Genomic DNA, 17,965 nt, shown 5'->3' on the forward strand with positions numbered 1-17,965 from the left:
AGGAATCCTGGGTATTATATCCAGCAACCACATCTGGAAGGCTACAGGGTCCACTACTGTTAGACTGGGCTGCCTCTAAATATGCAGTTGTTTTGTGCATAAAAGAGAGGGACTAGGTGTGTAAGAGAAGGCAGAAGCAACATGTTTCCTGACTTGTATATGTATGAATAGTTTGATGGTTTCTGTTATATTTTTAGCTGTTCCACATTCAAATTGATCAAAATTGATATTTTATGGTATGTGATATGATAGTCCTCTAGTGACTGTTTATATTTTTGATAGTGGTGGTACTAACATTGGAATTCCCTCCCCCAATAAGTAATAGTTGACTATTTTTGTGTGTGCTTTAACAAATAATTTAAGAAGCATTTTTAATTCTCTACTTTTCCCACCATAGCAGCCATGCTTGATTTGCTGCTAGATTGCTCATGCCTTGTATTTTTTTTTAAACGTATCTTTGTTTTATGTTTATGGTGTTGCATTGCTTGTTCATTATTTTAAATAGCTTTATGATAGCAGTTTATTTTGTTTTTGTTTTTTAAAAAATTCATGGCTGTGATAATTATTGAGTGTACTCTTAACTCTTGGGGGCTGGCCTATGGGTTGGAATGCAGAGTGTATAAAATGAACAGAAGAAAACATATTTGAGAAGCCAATAGGCATATTTCAGTGCTTTTACCGCAATTTGATTGTGCCACGTTCTGAAATTATTTTAATAATCCCTTATTTCCATGAAATCCAAGGAATGGTACTCTTGAGATAGACATAGTTCCACCAGAACCAGATCATTTTCTGATCCCTTAAGATCCAGAACTTTTTCTTGATAAGAGGAACTGTGATAAAATACCAACATGGTTAGAAAGATTTAGGCAGCTAATTTTCCAATAGCTGTTATCTAAGTCTATGTCGGAACAAGTTAAGGGTGATGTAGATTAGAATTGCTACATTGTTTTCCCCATAACACCTGGATGCTTTGTAACACTCAAACCCATGTTTTGTAACATCACATTTTAACAGTGTAGCTTCCCAATGCCTATATTTCATGTCAAAGTGTTTTAATGTACTTGTTGTATAACTATTGTGCCTATTGTATAACTATTTAATGATAGACATCTGCTGGGAAAATGTAAATGAAGTAACAAGTAGCTTTTGACAGCAGCTGGAATGTTTGAGCTTTGATGTACCTTCTCGAATTGTTTTTGATTATGTGATGGACGTCTCTTAGCAGCTGTTTTGCAATTGATATAGGCATGGGTCTGAATTACATGTAGTTTCTGGTCTTGTTGTACAGAAGGTACTCTTTCATTCTATCAATGCATTATGTGGCCTTAGGGAATGCTTCCCACTTAGCCATCTCTATGCTCATCTTTGGAAGATTCCTAGTCACGGCCAATGACCTACAGTCATTAAGCATGCTTCCTGCAGGGATGCGTATTCAGCTGGTGAGAGTTATCGTAAAGAATGTTGGTACCTAGCAGTTGGAGAAGAGTATATAGAAAAAGATTTCTCATCACCTGTTGCTTATGTGTAAGATTATTTTCAGAGGATGTCAAAGCCTGAAGCCTTCACATCCCCACATTTACCTATGTTTAGATCAGAGGGAGTTAAACAGCTTTTATATGTATGTATCTGTAGGGCTGCAGGCAAGGTACAGCTATTTCTTTGGCAGCTATTTTCTTCCTCTAATGGAGGAAGGTTTCACAGCTGTGATCAAGGATGTCAGTACGGTAACTGGCTTGCACAGGTATGTGCTTTGGCTATATAGGAGGGAGTTGCTCAGCAGCTGTCCTGCAAACTGCTACTTAAGTGACCATGTGGGGCATATGCAATGCACAAAGCCTTTGGGTACCTGTGTGTAACTGATGCTGAGCATTGTTGTGCCCACAGAAAAGATGGTTTCCTGGCAGCTCCTGCTGCTCGACTGCGTAGGCATAAGGTTACATAAAGTCGCGGGGTTAATTTTCCAGTTGCTGCATTAACATCTGGAAAATCACTGTCTTTCTTCTCCCTGCACACCTCTCCACGCTTCTTCCCAGCTGTTGTCAGGGACGCGGGTCGGCGCCGGCAGCTGGTCTCGGCCGCGTATACACCCATTGGGACTTTCCAGGCAGCTGCTACCTTCTCGCGCGCCTAGGTTTTGGCTGGGCAAATGGAGAAAAGGAGAGAGGATGGGGGGCGGCGAGGAATACCTGCTCTGCAGTTGCGACTTCTGGCGCGCCCTACACCCCCCCTCCTCCTCCTCCCGCCCCATCCCACGCTGCTGATCTCGGAGCTTCGGCGCTGCCATTCCTTGCACCGGGCACATAGCTAACAAAAACCAGCTGTTGCGTGTGCACGCAGGCGTGCGGCTGTTTCCCAGCCCCCCTGTTAAAGTGTGTGTGTGGGGGGAGGGGGGTGCGCGCGCGCGCGCGCGTGTGTGTAGGCGTCATTCGCGTAAAGGGAGCGTGGAGCTCTCCAGCCACGGGAGCACCCGAATCGGGCCCCACAACCCCACCTGGGGAGGCGACCGGCGTCGTCCCTTCGACCTGCCACCGCCTGGCCTCCGGGATCGCAATCCAGGCACGTCCCGCCCGCCTGCTTTTTTATCCATTCCCAGTGACGCGGCTGCGGTAGCGACGGCAAAGCCCGGCTTCTTCCGCCGGTTATCTCCAGTACCAGTCCGCAACCTCTGCTGGCTCCCCAAACGCGGCTGGGGTTTTTCCCGCGGTGAAATCTCCGTTGCCCCGCGGTGGAATCGTACTTTAAGGCAACCGACGGCTTTAACCCTCCGCGGGTTGGGGGTGGGCATAAACCTCAGACGGGCACCATTTCAGAGAAGAAGGGTGTGTACGCGCGCGCCTTACACACACACACTCCTCTCTCCCTCTCTCTCTCTCTCTCACACACACACGCAGAGGTACGCAGGCGCGCGCACAGCGTGTTTCCTCTCCCGTTTCGAGTCCTCCCCTCGGCGAAAGGCAGGAATCTGAATGAAGAGTGGTCCTCCTCCTCCTCCTCCTCCCTCCTCTTCCTCCTCCTCCTCGATCTCTCGTTGGGATGCCAAGCCTGAACTTGGGGGAAGCGTCGCTTGCGGAGAAGCAGGTAGGCGGCCGGGGGTCTCGGCGCGAGGCTGGAAATGCAGCCGTCCCGACTCGTATCGGCGAGCGTGTGCGTGTGTGGTACCTTTGAGGAAAGCTCGGGGAGTGGAGGGAGAAAAAGATCGACGCTTTCACCTCCTCCTGCCTGTCCCCTGCCCTAATCCCCTTGCCTGCCTAGAAATGCTGGGGAGGAACAAAATAGGGAGTGGAGGCGGAAGGTGATCCAGGCGAGAGAAGAGTCGGCGTTGCGGGAGGGTGGAGGAGGAGGAGGAGGAAGGCGAGATCTGCCGGGATGCGGGCAAGCTGAGCGATTTCCTTGCTTTCTTAGGCATGGAGTTCCGGATGGCTCTTCAAGCCTGCTGGGCGCAGCTCCCTTTGGCTCGCTTTCTTATCCCGGTCTCCGCAAGAGCATTAGCAGCAGGAGGGGAGGAGTAGCTTTTCGGTGTTTTTTTTTTTTTTTTTTTAATTTGCAAGCACGGTTGTAGCGGCGGCAACAGGAGGAGGAGGAGGAGGAGGAGGAAGCGAAGCCCATCCCCGCAGCCTCCTGCCTCCGCTTCTGTGTCATCCCGGGAAACTTTGGCAGGAGCGCTTTGCGGAGCCCGCGAAGGCTGGCCTTGGGCTCTTAAGGGCGGAGGGTCGATGCGTCTCCCGGTGCCCCGCGTTGGGGAAACCTCGGGCTGCCTGCAGAAGAATGCCCTTCGTGCCTGCCCGCTTCTATACGCAAATGAAATGTAAATGAAATGCTGATGCCTCGTTTCCACACTGAATACAACCGGCCTTTTCTACAGGAGCGTCACACTGGAGTCCCTGCACAAGAGCATGCAAGTTTCGAGGGAATTGGTACCCTGCATGATGTCTGGTTGTGCTAGTGTGTGTGAGAGAGAACAGGTGGATTTGTCCCATGTTGCATTTAAGCAGCAGCAGCAGCTCAAAGCACAAAGCTTCTCCAGGAGAATCCAAAGAACTGGATGGAGGGAAGAAGCCACCCTGGGCAGACATTAGTGGAAATAGTGTAGCAGTTGACTGTTGAGTACTGCCTTGGCACACATCTCTCTAGGTTGCTGTGGGTATGTGTGCAAGCAAGACATATATGCGTGTGTTTTATATATATAAAAGAGCAGCAGCAAATATATTGATTTTCATCATGGATGGCCAGGAGCAGAGCATGGAGGATTCAAGCCATATTCTCAGGAGCTATGACTGCTGTCTGTCGTATTTATGAGCCCAGGTGTATGGTCCAGGAAATCCTATAATCCCGTAATAAATCTATATTTAATCTTCTACCCAGTAAGTTTTGAGGATCTGTGGATTTGAGCAGTGAGAAGGGAGAAGCAGAGAAGTGTCCATGCAGATTAAGAGGCACACATTAGTGTGTTTCATTTTATATTCAGGCTTCAGATATATCTGCAATGGGTTACATTAGCCAAAACATTGGATCCACGCTAGAAGACAATAGCCACGGAGGCAAAATGCCCCATTTGCCCCCGGTATCGTGATATTATCTTTTTGCACTTGGGCTAAATGGTTTTTGCAAGGCACAGCCCCTCCTGGCAAGTCTAGGAAAAGTACAGCTTGACAACCGTGCTAATATTTTTAAGCCAGCCTTATTTGCATGCAGCATGCATTTTTAAGCAAGAGCTCTCCTGGTCTTTCCATGCCCCACTCAAGTCACCTAGCAGGAAAACCAGATGATGAAACCGAAGGAGACAGAGGTCGTGTTGGGGATATAATAGTATCTGAGAAAAGGAAGGGAGAACAGAAATTCTACTGCCCTGGTTTGCTTGAAGGGCAATGGTGACCGAAAAAGGGACCTTATACTATTTTTTGTTGATTTTTAGGATTGTGGGGAACACTTTTCTTTTCTTTTGGAATAATTGTTCTTCTGTTGGTCTCTCCCAGCACCCCTTAAATGATGCCCTCTATAAAGCTGTACCATTTCTAGAATCTCCAAGTATTACCCTTGCTGTTTGGGAATTATGGAACTTATAGTCCAGTACACCAGATAACATAAAACCAGTGGCTGTTGTCAGTTTCCAGTCAATGGGTTGTTTTGTAATGTATAAGCTGTTTCTTTTGTGGACTGTTTGAAGTTTGGTCAACATTGCGATTTAAATGCTGAAAATCCCAGAAAAACTCCTCAAACTCAAGGATTTGATGATATGCGATGATTACCTGAGGATAAATGCAAGAACATTTTCATATGTCTGTAAAGGGAGGATTTATTTTTAGTTATAGATTTACAGTTGGGCATTCGCAACCTGTTTATCAAGCATGAAGTAGAATATTGATGTGTATCAACATTTGGATAGTCTTCATTTATTCTGGTGTTAGCTGTGTGACATTCATCTCAGTTGTAACATTTTTAATTTCTCTCTTCTCTCAGAAATATTTGATTTTAAATAAGTACATTTACTTACAGCCTTTTCTAATAAAGTTGCAATCTCATGGAAAACTCTTGAATTGGATCAGCTTAGAGGCAAAGAGATTTATTTATTAAATTTATATTGCTGCCCCCCTCGTTAACATGATTCTGAGAAGCTTACAAAATTAAACATCCAGAAAACCCCACCCCCCAAATAACTAAAAAAACCATTAAAACTATACAACTATTAAATTCATAGTCAGCAAGAGAGAGCACCATTCATTTTCCCAACCTGGTTCACTACCAGGTTCATAGGATTCTTGGATGACAAAGCTATATCTTCAGACTCTTCCAGAAGGCCAACAAGGCCAACAAAGAGATAATGGAGCCTTCCTTTTGAAAACAGGTTGATCATTACCACTATGTGCAATCAACAGGGACCAAGGGCAGCCTCTCTCTCTCTCTCTCTCTGTCTGACATCTTATATTTTCCGCATGCTGGCTGGAGAATTCTGGGACATACAGTCCATTCAACTTAAAGTTGCCATGGGCATTCAAGACATGATTGGCAAGAATACAAGTGAGGGCCTTCTCCAGGTGCTTCTCTACTACAATATGAATTCCTCTTCAAAAGAGTCTGGACTGGCTCAATTCATGTTGCTTTTCTCCCAACAGACACAGTTTTTATTCAGTTAGAAATTTGGCTTTATGTAGATTTCCCCACTCAAATAGCCTTAATTTATAGCATGTTTCTTTCTTTCTTCTTCGTATTTATTTTATATTTCATTATAAATCTGTATTTTGAAATTAATTGCTTTAAAGCAGTGGTCTCCAACCTTGGCGACTTTAAGCCTGGTGGACTTCAACTCCCAGAATTCAAGGCAAAGCTGGCTGAGGAATTCTGGGAGTTAAAGTCCACCAGGCTTAAAGTTGCCAAGGTTAGAGGCCACTGCTTTAAACCATATTAGGAATGGAAGGGTAGGGCAAACATAAAGTAATTTATGATTTAAGCAGTATTTTTCCTCATGATATCTCCATGGTGCAAGACTTGGAAGAAAAGATGCATCCTAAACAATGACAAGCTACATAACAGAGCAAGGATTAGAATTTGATGTTTTCTCTTCCAAGCCCTGTCCTGGGAAGCCACACAACATTATATTTACTTTCAAACTTTCTTCAAACATTTCCCCCTCCTCACATTAACTGGTTGCTACAGAATGCAAGCATTTTGCAGAAGATTTTTGGATAATTTTTAAACAATCCCCTATCACAGTTCCTCAGCTTTGGCCACTTTAAGATCTGTGGAGTTCAATTTCTATTCCATTGTGGCTTGGGAATTCTGACAGTTGAAGTCCATACATCTTAAAGTTGTCAGGGTTGAGAAATCTAGCATCCGGGTAGGCTAAAGCATCCCATCCTTGCTAGCTGCTGGTCTTCTAGTACTCAGTAGGATACACTGCTGCATCTGGCTTAAGCTTTTTGTAACTTGGTTTGAGGGCTACCATGCAACTACTCCTTTTCTGTTCCTGGAGCCAGGAAACAATCATATTAGTATGAACTGTGCTGTCCCCATTTTAACACATATTTGGAATGGGGTTGTGTTGTTCTGCTGTCTGTACACTGTAACACTGTTAGGAAAAGAGATTGGTGCCTGATAAACTCATATTCTGAGAAAGTGTACACCAATAGGAAAACATTCTTTTGAAAATGCAACATATAAAGCAGTTTGTTCAAAGTTCAACATATAAACCAAAATATAATTCAACTTTAGTCCAAGAATCTGGACTCACTTGTAGTCCAAATAACACTGAATAGCCACCATAGAGACTAGATAGGAAGGGTTGATCCCTAAAAAGACATGTCCCAAAGGTACTTTTTCGAGAAGCAACTGGACTTTCTGGAGTTTTTTGGGAAGACATTTCACTTCTCATCCAAGAAGCTTTTTCTTCATTTCTGGGAAGCGAAATGTCTTCAAAGAAAAACCAGAAAGTCCAGTTGCCCCTTGAAGAAACTCCTTTGGGATCACCATGACCTGGATGACTGAGAATCTCCACAGACACTCAAAAGACATGCTGAGCCAACTAGAAATGAGCTGTTTGTCAATCTATACTACACTGCCCCAAGACTCCTCCTAAATGTGCCCTAGATTGTTTACATGGAAAAATTTGGGATAAGAAGGAAAACACCCCTTGCATATCAAAACAGACCCAGGAAACTAGAGACCAATCAGCCTAACGTCAATACCCGGGAAGATACTGGAAAAGATAATAAAAAAAACCAGATCTGCCAACTTCTAGAAACAAGTAAAGTAATAACTAACAGTCAGCATGGGTTTGTTAAGAACAGATCATGCCAAACCAATCTTATTTCATTCTTCAACACAGTGACTTAATTAGTAGATAAGTGAAATACTGTGGACATAATATATTTAGATTTCAGCAAGGCATTCGACAAAGTAGACCACAAGCTACTTCTTAGTAAGCTAGAAAAAAGTGGAATAGATAGCACCACCACTAGATGGACTCACAACTGGCTGACAAACTGTACTCAACGTGTAGTCCTTAATGGGTCTAAGTCTACATGGAGGAAAGTAAGCAGTGGGGTGCCAAAAGGTTCTGTCTTAGGCCCAGTACTCTTCAATGTCTTCATTAACAACTTAGATGAGGGAATAGAAGGGGAACTTACCAAATTTGCAGATGATACTAAGCTGGCAGGAATAGCTAACACCCAAGAAGATAGGCTCAAGATCTTGACAGACTAGAACACTGGGCCGTATTTAACAAAATGAAATTCAGTGTAGAGAAAAGTAAAGTCCTACACTTAGGCAAGAAAAACCCAAAGTACAGATATAGACTGGGTGAAACCAGGCTCAATAGCAGTAACTGTGAGAGGGATCTTGGAGTCTTAGTGGACAACCAGCTAAATATGAGCCAGCAGTGTGCAGCAGCAGCCAAAATTGCTAATGCAATAATAAGTTGTATTAATAGAGGGATACAATCAAAATCAAGGGAGGTACTAATACCACTCTATAAATCCTTAGTAAGACCACACCTAGAGTACTGCATCCAGTTTTGTTCACCACATTATAAAAAAGATATTGAGACTCTAGAAAAAGTGCAGAGAAGAGCAACCAGGATGATTAGGGGACTGGAGGCTAAAACATACAATGAATGGTTGCAGGAACTGGGCTTGGCTAGTCTAGTAAAGAGAAGGACCAGGGGAGACATGATAGAGGTCTTCCAATATTTGAGGGGCTACCACAGGGAGGAAGGAGTCAAGCTATTTTCCAAAGCGCCTGTACACCAGACAAGGAATAATGGATGGAAACTGAACAAGGAGAGATTTAACCTGGAAATAAGGAGAAACTTTCTGACAGTTAGAACAATCAACCCATGGAACAGCTTGACCTCGGAAGTTGTGGGAGCGCCATCACTTGAGACTTTCAAGAAGAGATTGGACTGCCATTTGTCAGAAATGGTGTAGGGTCTCCCACTTGGGTGGGGGGTTGGACTAGATGACCTACAAGGTCCCTTCCAACTCTGATTATCTGTTATAAAACACAACTGACTACAAACTAACTGAGGAATAGGCTGGTGATAAAAATGGATATTATATTGTGACATTTTTTTCTGCAAAGATATGGTGGGACATTTTCATGCTATGACAAGTTGAATATGTGAATGAATCCTAGAACACTGTGGAAAAATGTAAACATTTTGAAAGCTCTCAATACAATCTTAAATTAAGTAATTGTGAGATATTAAAATTGGCTGCCCCTGGAGCATTGCTGCTTCTTGCAGTTGTCATTATTGCCACAATGAAGCTTCACCAGAAAGATTTTTCTTGAGAGTTGCTTCAAACCAGAAGTTTGCTCTGATTTAACACTAGTTGAATCTCTTGTTGTGTCAGTACCAGTTTGGGAAGGTTAACCTGATGGCACTCAGTCATCTAAATTAATACTAAGAATATGTTTTAAAGAAATGTATCTCCCACTTTCATGAAATACTTTCTAATTTTTTTAGAGAGATAGTTTCATTGTCAAAATAACATTAGTTTATGGGTGTCTGTGTTTAATACAAAGAAACTATTAAGTCTTGTGATGTATGTGCATTGCCAGAAAGTAGCATTTTATTATCTAGAAATGGTTTCTAACTACAAGCTGAAGTGCTATAGACAAACGGTTACCTTCATATTCCAAAGCACGGACTTGCTACTAAAATGCAAGAAAAACAACAAGAAGGCTTGCAATAATTTAAAAACTATGCATTTATTACAATATAAGTGTTGATGAATCACAGGCCATAATAACTTGATTCTATCGACACTGGCCTTTACCAGTGAATACTGAATGGGTTTTAGTGCAAAGATGTAACTTAATAGAGCTGAGACATTTCCTGAGAAACATGAAATTGTAGAGGAATTAGTGAAGATTTTTGTTAGCATTCTTGGTATTATTTTTGCTTAATGCATATAAAGGATCTGAAAATTGTTAAATACTAAATAGATGGTCATTCCCTATCAAATAATATGATATCAAAAGAAGAAGGAAGAAAGAGGGAAGAGAGACAAAGAAAAACAGAGAGAGCAAGGATTGGGTTAACTGATGGAGAATAGCAAGTTGATCTCTTAGTGCCATACAGGTTTTCCTTGGAAACAAGGATCCTGACAGACTCTTGGATTCAATAGGAGAGAATATACAGTATGTAGTTCAGAGTCGAGCTATACAATCTTAGGCACTCTCTGAGCTTGGTTGTTTGCTTGCAGACATTTACCTAGTCAGGTAATGAAATATCTGCAAGCAAACAACCAAGCTCAGAGAGCACCAAGGACGCTATGACTCTTAGATTGTTTACAGATAGAATTTCCTAGAAGCTCCCATCAAAATGCATTGCACAGCTATCCAGTATTTCATTGGATGTGTGCATGCATTTGTGTGTGAGAAGAAAAAGCATGAAACCAATGTTGGAGGATAATTGAGACAGTCATCTCTACCCGCCTCCTATGATCCCATTTAATATTCCATGTAGGAGATAGGGCAGTTATGCAAAAAAGTATTCCTAGAAGCACCTTGGCTTTCTGGCTGCCAGCAAAAAACAGGGTGTGCTTTCTGTTTAATAACTCCACGGCAGTGATAATAAAATGAATATTCTTTTATTGATGACTGAAATGGGGTTTTCTGTGATTTATTAAAGTTTTTAAAATTAATTTCATTTGCAATGACCTTGAAGGATAAATATTGCAATGGTTACATCTGTGGTGTTTTCCACCTCTACTGAGACTTGTAATTACTGAACTTAAATAAATAAACATACTGAATGTAAAGTGCTCCTGTGGACAGAGTGATAAATTTTTATATTTTGAGTTTAAGAAAGGTTTGGTTCTTTCATTTTTCTGGATTTTCAGTCCTATAACTCTTCTATGAATAAAATAAAATGCTGGAAACCTATTTTGCATGAATACTGTGATGGAGAACAAAATAAAAATGTGAATTATTGTGCACATTAAAAATCCTTCATGAAGAAATGCCCTTCTTCTCAACAGGCAGTGGTTTAAGCTTCAATGAATGGCTCTGCTCATTGGAGGATTTAAGTCGGCAATATTTTTTTTCAGAAGACACTCATTCTTGTTTCAAGGCTGGAATTCAGCATCACAGTCTATAGTTAACAATTATCTGAGGCTTATTCCCTGGCTATGTTGCTCCATGGCAGTTTTAGGGAAAATCTGTACTAGTTTCCCACGATCCTGTCTGACTTTGACATCTCAACCATGTTGCAGCATGGATAATTAGGACAGTGCTGTATAATGGCAAGAGCATTGGATTAGAATGAGGGAGAAATCAAAATCTACATTCAACCATGAATATTACTGGGTGATTTAGGGCCAGTCAAACTAACTTTCTTCACTGTCTGTTCTGAGGTTAAAACGGGAGAGGCAAGTAGTAAGGAAGTTGCCTTTAGATCTTGGAGGAAAGGGATAATTATAAATGTGACAAACCAGTAAATGAATGCACATGATTTGATCCATTCCTGCAAGCACTTCAAAACTGATATTGCAGATTTTTATGACTGCCTCAGCCACAGTTGATGTGATACCGTATTCCCCCTTCTCCAGTAGCTATTTGCATTCTCGCTAGAGGCAGAGGCATTTGTATGAACAGGGCATGATTTGACTGTCAACATCAGGACATATATAATGATTTGCTAGTCTGAGATGAAGGACAATCTAATGGTTCATAGGAATTACCTCCCTTGATGTTATCTTCAGAATACTATGCACAGAGAAACGCAGATCAGAGTAGATAACCTTTGGTAGTGGCTCTGAGACATAAGAATGCAAAAGACTCCTAAACAGAATTGCCTGGTCATTGATATACAAGGGAAATGTCAGAGTTTCAATGTGAACAATGCTAAATGACATTCATTACCACCTCCAATTCCCACTGATTTTAGCCCAGATACAGTATATTGTCCTTTTTTGTGGTGCGTGGTGTGTGTGTATGTGTGTGTTTTTGAGGCAGAATTTTAACTCCTGATGACTGCCTGGACTAGTCTTCGGTATTTCTTTGGCAAAGTTTTCAAAATGGTTTGCCATTGCCTCTTTCCAAAGAACTGAGAGAAAGTGACTAGTCCAAGGTCTTCAGTTGGCTTTGTGCCTAAAGTGGGACTAGAACTCCCAGTCTCCTTCAGGTTTCTAACCTGATGCCTCAATTGCTATAAAAAAGTAGAAACTTTGGGAAAAGAAAGAGGACAATCATTTTCCATAATTCAAGCATCAGAAGGACTGCATGTTCTGGATACATACTGAAGAAGTGGAGAGTATTGGCTTTTGCCAAATATTTATTTTGTATTTGCTGTGAAGGAGGAAACATAAAAGCTAAGTCTTTGTAGTGGCTCCAGATTGGCTACCAATTAATTCCCAGCTAAAAGTTGGTGGATCCTTAGAAATGTACTTGTGACATTTCAAACTGGATCTCTTTCTGATTTTTCTACATTAATGTTGCTGGACCACAATGACATTAAGAGTTTATTTATATTACTGGTAGTATTTTATGTTTGCATAAAAACAAACTTTTTGTTAAGTGCATCATTGAAATAATGAAGATTCAGGAAGTCAGGATGAATTTTTGGTAGGACAGATGTATATAATCTTTGAGCAAATATGCTGGTTGCAAACACATTTGCCTGTTACTTCTGTCTGTTGAATGGGAGAATGCTATTCTTCATCTTTACAGGTCCATCCAAATAGTACACTCCTTGAAATGTGTATTGTGCATCAGATTGTACCTCCATTCCTTAGCCTTCTCCTTCTCAATCTGTTGGATTTCCTCTTCCAAAATTCTCAGCCTTTTCATAAATCACAAACTATTATAAATACAATTCTTTTCCAATATGATAAATACATGGCAGTGATAATTGAGGCAAAATGTAGGATTAAGTTTTTCACCCCAGATACTAACAGATGTTGGATCAGGGCATGACTCTCTCTTTTTTTTTAAAAAAAATGCTTTATTAATCTTTATTAATCTTTTATAATTTTAAAACATCAAATGTTAAAAAGTTGGATCAGGGCATGACTCTTAATGGCTTGCAGCAATGCAAAATTGTCAAAAGTTCATATATAGTGATATATTTGTGGAAGCAGATAACCTAACTCCTCTTCCTAGAATGCCATGTTCTCTTTTTTTGTTCAACATGTATTGATAGCTTCTTATAAAGATTGCATGGAAATATAAGATTAGATATTACCCAAATGCAGGTGACATCAAACTCTACTTCATCTTGTTTAAGTGCTTTGATTTTGGTCTTGAATTTGACAAAAGTAAAGATGATCAGCAGATCAAATGTCCCACAAAACTTTGGGTTTTATACTATGGAATTACATAGCTGCAACATAAGCTACAAACAACAACCTTCAGTTCTAGCAGATAAAGCTGTCAAGCAGCTTGTCTATCTAAGATGGATTTGGGATACTTCTGTATCTGTTCAAGACCACCATAACTCTGTTGAAGTTAAGATACCCTTGAAAACTCTTCCATTTTGTAATACTTTTGTGCTGAATAGTTGTTAGTATGCTGCACTTTGAAGCCTCTATTGATTCCCTCTTCTCTAATATATATATATGTTATTCAGCTTTGTTCTGGTATTTTCCCACATCATTGTAGTTGTGCTTTTAAAGTTGTAGCAACGTTTCAGCAGAATCTCATCTGCCATAGTCAGGCTGATGATGGCAGATGAGATTCTGCCGAAACGTTGCTACAACTTTAAAAGCACAACTGACAGCATTATATGTTTTAACTTAAATACATAGGCAAAAGATATGAAATTCATTAAAATGAAAAAAGAAAACGATCATCCTGTTCCAGGATGTAAAACAGAGCCTTAGACTAGCCTTTCCTAATCTGTAATCCTCCAGATTTGTTAAATTGATAACATGCTGTGAAGGGCACAAGGTTGGGGAAAGAACCTTTGGACGAAACTTCTAGGGGGGCACATTCTCTGTACTAAAATCTGTAAAATGCAGCATGGATATACTTTTGATATTAATGTTAATACCTTTTGTGTATTTGATTAAACATGGAAATAGTGTGTTGTGGAAATGCCCTAAGGATCACAGTTGAAATGATATCTATTGTAAATTAATTTTATTGCCTTTGATCAGCTGTACATGTGTGCAGATGAGGCACTGAAAACATTAGCCCATCTCTTTCCATCCGTCTTTTGTACATAAGGCTGTAAATGAGGCAAGATGCTTTTTTATTTCATCTACAGATCTAGGGGATATTGCATCTGATTTCTGTTTGTCTCTCCTTTGACAAATTACTTTCTTAACTCCTTCTTCCACCAACCTCATTTATTATAGCTATTAATAAAGCTATATCTCATTGTTATATAGTGCCGTCATTGTAAACAGTGCTTTATAGAAGTGTTACAGACTATGTTCTGCTATCTGGACAAAATTGGTCCGATATGCAATAGATTTAATTCTAGTTTTAAGTAGCAAAAATGGACTAAATTGTTTACTAAGATGGCTGACAGATGTTATGTATCCTGCTATAACAGATCATGAACTTTGACTTGTATCTAATGCCTGATGATCACTGCTATGCAACCTGCACATTCACTTATAGGATGTATAATTAGCTTTATTTTTCAAAGCCATATTCACCTTTGGACAACAGGGATATTTGCCCTAATGAGGGTTTAGTATATTAATTGCCTTTTTACAGGATACCTCTTATATTCAATACAGTACTTAATAATATAAACACATTTTTATACACTTATTCTTTATAAAGTAAAGCCAGGGGAAGGTGATAATTCAACATATCTGAAGAGTGCCTAGCTATAAACATTTATATACTTGTTCAAGGAAGTTGGTAAAAGTACTGATAGGTAAGCCCTCCAAGCTTACAATGAGAGATGGCAAATGCATGTATAACATAGACCTGACTGGGCATGGAGGGAAACTTCTGCTCTTAGAAATGTATTCATGACGGTTTCAAGGATGACCCAGGACAGGGACAGTGGAGTAGCTATGGTTATCCAGGAAACTCAAGTGCTTGTCAGGTGTACTACTCCACTGATAAGCCTATGTGAGATTGAAATTGTGTTCTAGGACTCAAATTACAGCTCCTTGTGTTAGATCCATGCTGGAGCCGATTTTTGTCTCAAGACAATAGCAGTGCAATCTCTGGTTGGGATGTTACCACCAGTCCTTTGTTCCCTGTTGACCCTGGAGTTTTCCATGATTGTTCCCCACCAGAGGGAAGAAGAATCTATATGATGGGTCTGTCCTGATTGAATTTCAGAATAAATTTGAGGTTTTTCCCGAGGTTTTGATACATAGTTTGAGGCTTTAGATACCATGGAATCAGAGTGCTATGATAGTTTTGAACTGGATTGTATTTGTGCAGACTTTTTCTGCTCATGGTTCTAGTGATCCCACCTGACTTTCAGCAGATCTCCAGATGATAAAGCTAGAGAAGAAACATTTAGTGCATTACTGGAAGAAGGCAAAAGAAGACTCTGATGGGGCATAGGTAAGAGCCTTTAAAAAAAAAAAAAAAACCATCTTTTGGCAACAGTAACAAAATATCTCCACCTCATTGCATCTGCAAAGTGGCAGCTGGCAGCCATTTAAGGTGACCTTCTCTCTTCTCCATTAGGAGAATAGGGAGGACATCTCTTAAGGCCACTTTAAGGCCTACTCTTGGCACCTGGCAGATCTACTTATTCAGATCTATTCTAACCTGAACTTTGGCTACAATGTACAGGTCCTATGTATTTTTCTGAGACATGGTCTTCCTTGAGTTTTAGCTTATTCTCAGGAAGTGGACAGCACTATCAAGCCAACCATCTGTATTCTACATTCATGACCCTCTTAGTAATTTAAGGCTATAACAAAAAGTTTAGGATAGTTGCCGAAAGAAGCTTTCATCCACAGCAAGAATTCTGAACCAGAGATTTTTCATTTTGGATTCTAGAGAATGTTGCTGAAATAGTGCACAATTTGGATGCTTCCAAGTTTCTACTTGAGGAAGAGGGAACAGCGATAACCTTTGCGCAACTCCAGTTGCAACCAGTTCTGAATTGGAAGGCCCTGCTTATAGTCACTTATACTTTAGTCGTCATTACACCAATTCTGTTAGCCTTTGGGGAGGGATTTAAAACTTAGTTTTTCTTCCAGGAATTGCTGACAGAAGAGCTAGTCTTTGGGAAGGTGGAATATCTTCCCAGATACACCCTGATTATATGGTATAGATATGACAACATTTTGGTTTGTTGATATTCTTGATTTTAATTGTAATTTGTCTTTGGCTTTATTCATGTACATGATGTGGAGTTGCTATCATATGAAGTAGTTGGCAATATATATCTTCTAAACAAATAAACATCTAGAAATTGTACATTTGTTTTTTTGTATTTCCTTTGTTCAAGTTAAACAGGGTGCACTTGTGTTTCCAGTTCCCACATCTGCCTTACTAACCTGGTCAGCCTCTACAGACAAGGATTTCAACTCCAAACTTTCCAACTCTCATGATCATTGCTGAGAATTTTGGAAATTGAAATCCCTACATCTGGAGGTCTATGGAGAATCTCAGTCATCCAGGTCATGGTTGTCCCAAAGGTGTCTTTTCAAGAGGTAACTGGACTTTCTGTTTTTTGTTTGAAGACATTTCATTTCTCATCCAAGAAGCTTCTTCAGCTCTGGCGGGATGGTAGGGAATGGAAGGATTTATACTCCTTGCAGACAGCTGGTCATTTGCATTATTTTGACGAGTCATTAAAAGAATGCAAATGACCAGCTGTATGCAAGGAGTATCAGAAAAGCAAATCAGAAAGCTCAGTTGCCTCTTGAAGAAGCACCTTTGGGACTACATCTGGAGGGCATCAATACTGGGGAAGCTATCTTAAGGAGATCTTTTATTCCATCAGAATTCTTTCCTCTAAATATCTGTTCATTCTTAGATTCAGAGCTATATTTGTTGCATGGAAACAATATCTTTCTGATTACAAACTTCAGAGAGAGATGGCAGGAAGGAAAACTTTGAAGTTAGAGCCAGATAATAGCTTTTCAGAGAATTGAAGGGGGGCATTATGTGATGCATTGACCTAAATTTTCCATGGTCTATACACAAACACTTTTTTCACTCCTTTGTTGTCGTGGTTAAACAGAATTTGCATGAGTTTAGAAGTATAGCAAGTTCAGAGATGCACATCTTCAGTGATCTACTAGCCAACTGGCCCTTGTCCTGGACAGAATGGGACAACTTGCCACAGCTGCAGGACAACTCACCATAGCCAACTTGCTGCAGGACAACTTACCAGCATGTTCCCACACCATGGGAAAACTCGCTGCGGGACAATTTAACATTTCTATTTAATTACTTAAAATATATAAAAAATGTTTTAATTTTTGCCATTCACATTTCATGTTGTCCCTCCTTTTGCATCTTTTCTTTAATGATTATATTCCACTATTTCTTTAAATATTAGTGTAACTTTTGTCCCGCAGTGAGTTTTCCCATGGTGAGTTGGCCCTGGCAAGTTGTTCTGCAGCTAGTTGGTTGTGGCAAATTGTCATGGGCCCTAGGATTCAGCAGCAGCAGTTTTTTGAGTGAGAGAGGAAGAAAAATCCCTGCATTGACATATTTAAATCACTATTCAACTTGGTTTCTGTGTGTCATGTCTCTACCTTGAGATTGTAACCCTGAGGGCAGAATCTGTGTTCATAATTTTTACACAGTTATTCACAATTTAGGCATGACTAATTATTTTTGCACAGCACAGCTATTGCTGCCACGACAGCACCTTTCTATTTTTAGGGGGGGAAAAAAAGTCAGTGTCTGTCCAATCTGAGATTGCTCTTGATTTTATTGGAGAAAGTGTATGCATTTCTTCATGATTGGTCATGAATCTGGATCTATATAGAGGTCTTTTTATAATGTTGACCAGTCCATGTCTAGTTTAAAGATAAGACATCCTAAAACATATGAGAACAACGGATACCCTGAAATGATCCTTCAG

General features: G+C 40.5%; 1 protein-coding gene across 1 annotated transcript in view; it reads left to right on the forward strand.

Moving 5' to 3' along the window:
- Positions 1-2,435: 2,435 nt before the first annotated feature.
- ELFN2 (extracellular leucine rich repeat and fibronectin type III domain containing 2) overlaps positions 2,436-17,965 on the forward strand; it is a 156,206-nt gene continuing 140,676 nt past the window's right edge. Inside the window, exon 1 of the mRNA XM_087968344.1 lies at positions 2,436-3,081. The gene's annotated coding sequence lies outside the window, so the exon portion shown is untranslated. The remainder of the gene's footprint in view (positions 3,082-17,965) is intronic.

This window comes from Notechis scutatus, chromosome 6, assembly GCF_049901735.1.
Source record: "Notechis scutatus isolate UNSWTSFEM ecotype Mainland chromosome 6, rNotScu1.2, whole genome shotgun sequence".
NCBI lineage: Eukaryota > Metazoa > Chordata > Lepidosauria > Squamata > Elapidae > Notechis > Notechis scutatus.